At 36.6% G+C, this 8,827-nt stretch overlaps 1 pseudogene; it reads right to left on the bottom strand.

Moving 5' to 3' along the window:
- Window positions 1–6,904: 6,904 nt before the first annotated feature.
- LOC100617329 (rRNA 2'-O-methyltransferase fibrillarin-like) lies at window positions 6,905–7,737 on the bottom strand (annotated as a pseudogene).
- Between the last annotated feature and the right edge of the window lie 1,090 nt (window positions 7,738–8,827).

The raw sequence follows: 8,827 nt of genomic DNA, 5'->3' as shown, positions 1-8,827 counted from the left end.
GAAAGGGGTAATATGATACAAGTTTGTAAACAGATACGAAGCCTGGATTATGAAGGTCTTTCTTTCTATGACAAAGAGAGGAGTTAACATTTTACCTAACACAGTAGAGATTCACTAGAATTTTTTAAGCAGGGGGATGATATGGCCACTGTTTTAGTTCTATCAGTTTGACAACTGAGTGAAGAATGGTCTCCAGAGAAAAGGTTCATAATCTTGGGTCTTTCAATGTGATTTTTAGAAACATATTTTGATAACTATTTTATTATATGTAAAAACATTATGTGGAGGAGTAAGAAATCCATAGTCCATAGCCAAATGGCCCATGTCACATATACTTCAGAACACCTGAACAGGAACCTGGAGAAACTTTAGGAGGATGTAGCAGTAGTCTAGGCAATAATGATGAGGGACTGAACCAGGATGTCAGGAGTACCATATAATGTGACTACATCAGTTGCCACCAGGAAGACCTCAGATCCAATTACTAAAGCTCTATAACATACTTATCTTCATATGGGATGCTCTTGACCTGCCATGTTTTAAAGGGGCCAGACTTTGATTGTTATATTTTGATAAATATGAAGATTGATCAATGATTTATTGGAGAGTACTAAGAGACATCCATGTCAAGTGAAATGGTAAAGTCCCACTTCTTGCTGCTGAGAATCACTATCAGTGTGTTTTGACTCATTACCCTGAGCCTTCATCAGCTGATGTAACTAATTTTTTTTCATCAGCTGATTAAGATTCAAGATAATGAGTCAAAACATGCCAGTAGTAATTCCCAACAGCACTGAAGACAGGATGTTAACTTCTCCACACACATACATGCATACAGACAGACACAAAATGAAACACAGCCTTCAAGCATATGGATGGGTTCATTCCATTAATGAAAAAGGTGACAATTTTGCATACACCTAGAAAATGATAGAGGAGAGAGGATCCACAGACAGAACAAACAACTGAAATGATTGCCAACAATTTTAATAGAAAGAGAGAGATGATACAGAATTAATGCATAAAATAACAATTGGATGAAAAAAGAAAGAGATCAAGTAGGAAATTGCTATATGTAAATATACATGGAATCTAGGAAAACCAAAATTCCAAATGCTTTGTTCAGTTTCCTGAGTCAACAAATGTACTAGAGAATGTTTTTGATGGCAACTGTTACTTGGAGCAACTGTATCTAAGGTTAAAGTTCCAGGAATTTTCCACAACTGTTCTGCATTCTGTTGGTCTTTTGTCTTACTACAAAATAATGGAATTTTATCTTAAAGAGGTTCTTTTATTGAACACTGAACCACTTTATATATAAATATAAAAAAACAATAGATAACATTTACATATTGCCAGGGAATTTACAGTTATTATCTCACTTGATCTTTACAAAACCCTAAGAGATAGGTGCTATTATTTTCCCCATTTTATAGATAAGGAAACTGAGACAAATAAAGGTTAAATGACTTACCAAGGCTGACATGTCTGAGATGGGATTTGAACATGAATATTCCTGACTCGAGACTTGATACTTTATTCATTTATTTACATATTGGGAAACTACCTAGCATTTGGAATGCACTGTTTAATGTTATATAAGTCATCTTGTCAGGGAGCCCAGAAGTTTAGTGACAGCAATTACTCTTGAAAGGATTCTATGAAAAGTATGAGGAGGATGGTTAATGTATTTGAAATTTAAAAAAGTTAAATATTTTCTGAATCTAGTCTAACAATCTAGTCTAACAATCTAGTCTAGCAATCTAGTCTAGCAAAAGTCTAACATTCCAAAAGCTGGGTAAGGGTGCACATAAAATTCACAAGTTTCAACACCATGAATAAATTAACTTATAAAATTTGCTATGAAAAATGTCATTTTAAAATCTCATAAATGTTAAATTATGTCAAAAGAGGATATTGTCAATGGTAAACAGAAAGTCAACAGGTTGGCCTATAAATGATTGTTTCAAGCCTTGACCCAGGAGGTCTGGAATGACAGCTTCAGTAATAGCAAGAAAAAAAGAGTCTTTAAACATGTGATTCAAGATAAATTCTATCGAGATTATGGAAAACTAGCACTCGTATTGTTAAAAAGAATATTTTAGAATACTTTGTTACAAATGCATCGGGTTTATTGGAGTGGGGACAAGGAAGTTAGATACTTACAGAGATGAAAATATTTTTGTTTGTCTTCTTGTTCTTTTTTGACTGCTATATTTCTATTGCCCAACTTGTCAGATGTCAAAGACGATACACCTAGGAATACTAGAAAACAGTGGCTTCTACCACTCTGTGACTTGTAATTTGTCATTCTCCATGAAAGACCTGCTTATAAACATCTTCAGAGAGGATTTTAATTGATGCACAATTTATCATATGAAGAAAACCTTGGATTTTGTATTTGGAAGTCTTTTGCTGCAAGACAACCTTTCTAGCCACACATTTATAGGCCCATCTTCTCATTGGTAACATGCACTTACTAACTGGATAATTGGTGGCACAGTTCTTCCGTCATAAACATTGTTATCAGTTAATTAAACTTGAAATGCAGCTTTGTTCCACAGCACATTTTGTCAGATTGTTTTCCTTATTTATTTATCATCATAAAATTTTACTTGGTGACTGGCAGCTTCTCAGCCCTCCAATAATAATATAAATCAAAACATAAGATTTTAGTCTTCGTGCAATTTCCTTTTGGTCTGAAAATATGAAACCAGATGTTTTTGGCATGCTAAAGATGCTTTTCATCTTTTTTTAGATTCTTTCAGTGCAGTCAAAGTAAATGCATTTTAAAACCAACTTATGAAAGTTAAATTCCCTTTGTTCATCTGGGTATAGTCTGGTTTGCATTGATGCAGCAGCATTGAGAGACCTTTTAGATAACACACTGAATACCACTGAAGAATTACACATGTGGACCTAAAGTTTCCAGACAGCAACAGGAATTGTATTAATAGCAGATCAGTCCATCCATAATGTAATTTAAACCATTATTTACCAACGGCCTTTCCTTGCAGCTTGCCAGAAGATAGAGGGGAGACCTAAACAACTACCAACATGACCTAGAATACTTTTACATTATCTGGCTAATGTGCCTTATTTGTTCACATAGTTGTCACATACTTGTTCCAGCTTTAAAATGTGTGGCCCACAAAAGCATAATCATTGGCATTTCCTTCAAGGGTGAATCTCATTTTAGTAGACATTACCTTATATCTCAGCCTAAGGCTACCATTGCAACATCTAAACATTCCCAGATGGATCCCTCTTTAATAATGTTAAAGGGATTAGGTGATACTGCAGAGAATATAGGTCAATAAGTTGGAAGGAGAATAGCGTATCAGTTGGACTATATTTATTTGTAGATAAACTCAGAAGACTATTAAACCTCTGGCTTTTTTTTGTGGTTTTAGTATTGGCATTTTAAGAAAAGACCAAAAGGTTTTGGTGCCTTGAGTTCAAAATAAGAATCATAGAATAATAAATCTGGAAGAAATCTTAACTATTGTTTGGTGGCCAAATCCTTCCTTTTCCATGTGGAAAAACTCAGGAACTCAAAGAAGTTGTGATTTGTCCAAGAGCACTCACAACTAGTAGGTATTATGCCCACAATTCAACCCCTAGTCTTCTCATAAAGCAGTATAGTATAATGAAAACAACTGTGGACTTGGGGCCAAAAAAGACCTGGTTTTAAATACTTTTCTTTAGCCCTGTGACCATGGTCAAAACACATCAGAGCTTCAATTTCTTCATATGTAAAATGAGGATGATAACTCCTATAATGCCTATCCTGTAGGGTTGTTTTGAAGAACAACTGTGATCATGTAAGTTAAAAAATTTATGAACCTTAAAATGCTACATTAATTGCAGTTATTGTCACAGAGGAAATAACAGTCTCTGCTTTAAAGAAGCTTACAGTCTAGTAGAAAGTATAAATTCTATATGGAAAAAAGGGTAGGATGAACTAGATTGTCTTTAATTTATTGTAGTTTTTTTAAGATTCTCCTTGAAACCAAGGATATAGATAACAATATAGATATATATTCTTTTACTGCTCTAATCTAGTTCAACAAACATGTATTAAACACCTGTTTTGTTCCAGAGACTATACTAGGCACTGGATGTACAAGAACAAAAATAAAAAAAAAATCCATATTCTACCACAAAAGAAGGAAACTAGGAAGAAGGATAGGATGAAACCAGGAGACTCAGGACTGGCTTAAATATACCCCTCTCTTCTCTCTTCCCTCTCTTAATAATCTCTCCTCCCATCAAGACAGTTTCCTTGCCTCCACTCTCTGACCCCTGGAGCTGAAGCAACAATTAAGGTATACAAGTCATAGAAATTACACAGAATTTCAAAAAGGAGAAATGCATGGTAAAAATGTAACATGTTACAGACCAGGAATTACAAAGAAGAGAAATAAAGGAAGTAAGCAGTCAAAAACCATTTATTAAGTCATCCTATATACCAGGAACTTCAAAATAGTGAGGATACAAAGAAAGTCAAAAGACAGCCAATGTCCTCAAAAATTTCAGTGTGAGGAAGAAGACAACAAAGAAAAAATATGCAAGAAAATATATTTAAATAGGCCATATATAAGAGAAATAGGAAGCAAAAAGTCATCAAAGAAAATGTATGTGTGAAAAAAATAAGATGGGCTGAATTTGTGTTAGATAACCAATGGAGAGCCTAGTACTTAAACCAACCATTCTGTATGCAACATATCCAAGCCAGAATTCCTTATCTTCCCCATCCAAGACATCTCTTCCGGCTTTCTTTATCACTGTGGAGGGCACAACCATTCTTCCTATCACCCAAACTCACAAAACAGATGTCATGCTTACCTCTTCCCTTCATCTTACCCAATCTAGTCAAATCCTGTTGTTTCTTTTGTATACATCTCCTTCTCTGAAGTCACACAGCCACTGTCTTGAGTTAGATCCTCAACATATCATGCCTAGATTACTGTTGTAGTGGACTGGTGGGTCTCCTTTTTTGAGTCTTTCCCCAATCTGATCTATCCACCAATTATGTGCCAAAGTGATATTCCTAAAGCAAAAAACAGGCCACATCACTTTCCCATTCAATAAATTCCAGTAGTTTGTTATTACCTCTAGGATCAAATACAAAATCATCTAGCTTTTAAACTCCCTGATCTCTCTCAATCTTTCCAATTTTTAACAATTTTTTTCTAGTCTCTGTGTACTCCCTGATCCACTGAACGCCTTTCCTCTTCCTTGCACATTTCATTGTTTCACTGTTTGTCTGGTAGACATAGAATAAGCTGCTTTCTCTACCCCCTGTCTTCCCACACTTCCTTCAAGATTCAGACCAAAGTAGAAATTATCCCTTATTTACTCTGTAGATGTCTTTTATGTATATAGTTATGTAAATATTTCCCTCATTAAAATATGAAATCCTTGAAGGCAGGGACCCCACTTTTTATTTCTAGCACCTGGCAAACTGCAGGAACTTCATAGATTATTGTTGGAGATGATGAAGATGACATTAAGTAACAAGAAGGATGACATTTTATTGTATAAAATTTATCACTGATGGTACAATGGAATAAGTTTTATAAAGATATTTTATTTTATTTTTGCACATCACAGTTTTTCACATGAGTTTTCTGAAGTTATGTGATCCAAACTGTCTCCCTCCTCCTTTCCCTTCCCCTTCCAATGTAAGAATTAATTAGTTAATTAGATTAATTAAAGAATAGGTTCTGCTTAAAAGAAAGGTTTCCAGCTTAGGAAAAAAGTTTTAAAGTTTACCTTAAGAGAGAGAAGAATATTCAGGGGATTCCTTAAGACGAATTTCCAGAAACCCCTAGGAAATGACCATTGGAGAATGGATGACTCTTTGGAGCTTCCTCGCTAGGAGTAGATGTCTAGGGAGTTGACTCTGATAAATCTTTGAAGGTTTTGGTGGTAGATAGCTTTGGAAAACATCTTTATATCTGAGATTTTGAGAGTAATTCAATTGAAATAGAGTGGCGGAGGCTGTTACCTGAAACACCACAAGGGGCAGCAGAGAGTAGCATCTGTGAAACCTGTCAGGTTTTGAATCTCTGAGGCTGGGCAGTTACCTTCAATCTGTGAATATCTAATATATAAGTGAAGAAGTTTAAGGAGATTTATAAGTAGATTAGCTTAGTAATTTATACATTATATTTATTAGATAATAAGGGAATCAAGTTAAGCCTGATTTTCATCAGGCATGAAGAAGTCCCCAGAGGAACAGAAGGGTTTGGGTTTCAGTTAGACATCTTAGTTTTAGGGTAATATATCTCCTAATCAATTCCTATTTCCTTGTCCTACCCTTCATACTTCTCATAGTTATTAATAAATAGATTTTGGAGTAATCTGTCTTCTGCCAATTTCATCTACCACCAGCACCAGCTACACCCTAACAGCTTTAGTGGAATCTAGACCACCTGATCAAGACCAACTGACAATCAACTGGCCATAATCAATATCAAGATCAAATATAATCATAACACCAGAGATGGTAAACAATTTAGTCTGGGTTGTATATGTATTATCATGCAAAACATATTTCATGGAAATAATTAATGAGCTTTCCTGGCTAAGAATTTACTCCCATCCACCATGTTCAACTTCCATATTCAATGCATAATTCTATGAATCAAGAGACAGTTTGCCTTCTAACCCTTCACCATGCCCAATAATTAAAAAAAAAAAAACTTCAGGGTCATAAGGTACTGGGCAGCCTTCCTATTCAATTTCTAAGCAGCTTCTAGGGGAAAAAAATAGGTCTATAAGCTCTAGAATTGGGATTACCGGGTTTTGGCCATTCTAGCCTTTCTGACTCATGGTTCTACTTTGAGCATAGGAATAAAAAGTGTATTCATTTCTTTTTTTTTTCTGGGGTGGGTGGAGGGGTCGCGTCTTTTAATAGAAAATACAAAGATCTGACAAAAGAGCTAGAGTAGAAAATCAGCCTGGGGCAGGGAACTGGAGAGGCAGGCCCTACGAAAAGCTGTTCCTAGGACTTCATGTTTTCCTTCTGCATTTTCTTCACTTTAGAGGCAAACACAGCTTCAGAAGAGGCTGTGGAATCTATGCAGTTGACCTTGATGGATATTACAAAATGTCCACCATTGTGCAAGAAGTTGTGAGCATTGAGAGCCACAATTCAGGATTGGTCTGGCAGCAAAAATCACACACACCATCCCAAAGAGCATTCAGAATTTGTGGGGGTTTTGTACATCCTCAATGACAGGAATGATGTTTGTCCTCTTCTTGGCCACATTGATAAGGTCTCAGCTAAATGGCTGGGAAAACTCCAGTAGTATGGACTAGGCCTTCAGGGCCCACAATGTCAGAGATATGTGAGAAGGTGGAGCCTGAAGCTGCTCCCAAGTAGAGCAATTTGGCTCCAGGTCTAATGTGAATCTGACCCACTCCACCCTGGACGGCGGCGGTACAGTACTCCAGCTTTGCCTCATCATCCTCTACAGTGATTCTGTTCTCTCCATAGGCTCCCAGTACCTTGTTCTTTGTGACAAGAGCATCTTCCTTTCTGGGACAAAGAAAAACTCTCGTGCCAATGAGGGTACACAGTAACCTTTTCTCCTTCCCTAACCACCAGGTAAATGGAACCCTCCTCATCCACCTCCTCAGCCCCTCGATCTCCAAAGCACCCAGGACCTCATCCTCCAAAACCTTTTCTGCCCCAGCCAAACCCTCCTCAGCCCACCCATTCACCATCTCTTCCACGCCCTCCAAACCCACCCAGGCACCATCTAGGGCTGAATCCTAGCTTCTTTGCATGCAGCTTGATGTCCAGAGGAAGCAGGAGCAGCGGCTATGGTGGCTGCCAATGGACATGCAAATCGCAAGCACCACTGGACATTGGAATCCCTTGATTGCCTGCAAGGGAAGCCAGTATATTATATTCATTTCTTAACGTATCTACCCATTCCAAATAGCCTTGATGTACCTTAAGGGTCCTGGAGTCAGAAGTGCAAATTGGATTTATTTGTTTCACAAAACCTACCAAGGGACCGAGGTAAGTCCAGGTTTTAGTAAAAAGATACCCTACAAAGTGGAAAGTGAGAAAATATGAGAACTTAAAAGGATTAAAGTAGAAAAGCTTTTAAAAAGAAAAAAAAGGATACAGAAGGGGAAATGAATATGGAAGAGAACATGGAAGTGAGAGAAAGTAGATTTAAAGATGTAAAATGGAAGATACAAGATAGCTACAAATATATAGGAGAAAAAAAATTGCGTGGCAAAAGTCTTTAAAGAATATGACATTTGACACCTTACTACTTCCCCTTTCAGTATCTTCTTAATCCTGACGAATCTCATTCTTTTCCTCCATAAGAGGTCACATAATCTCTTTCAAGATATTAGCCAATGAAGATTTTAAGTGTATTCTTATTTCCTTAGCTACTTCTACACAACTTAAGTGAATACATTTCTAATGTATGTGCCACACATACCATGCAGGCACATGTATGTATAGCATTTGGGGGTAAGAGTAATTATAAATTGTCCCTCGTATCAAATTATGTATATGGAGATAAGTGGTTTTGATGGGATTAACAGAAAAGGATTTGGGGATATAAGTTATAATGGCATAAATAGAAAAAGGGAGAAAGGAGAAGAAATTAAAGGCATTAAAAGAAAAACTTAATGGGTGATGGTGATCAGATGTCCTCAGTAAGTATTCTATCAATGAAACACTTTTGTAGTCTCCAGGGACTTAGGGCCAACCAGTTGCTGAAGGAATCTTAAAGTATCCTATAAAATTGTTATTACAGGGTAAACATGGCTGCAATCTAGACACGACTCG

The sequence above is a fragment of the Monodelphis domestica genome, chromosome 8, assembly GCF_027887165.1.
Source record: "Monodelphis domestica isolate mMonDom1 chromosome 8, mMonDom1.pri, whole genome shotgun sequence".
Classification (NCBI taxonomy): Eukaryota; Metazoa; Chordata; class Mammalia; order Didelphimorphia; family Didelphidae; genus Monodelphis; species Monodelphis domestica.
This window is presented reverse-complemented; position numbering and strand designations above follow the sequence as displayed.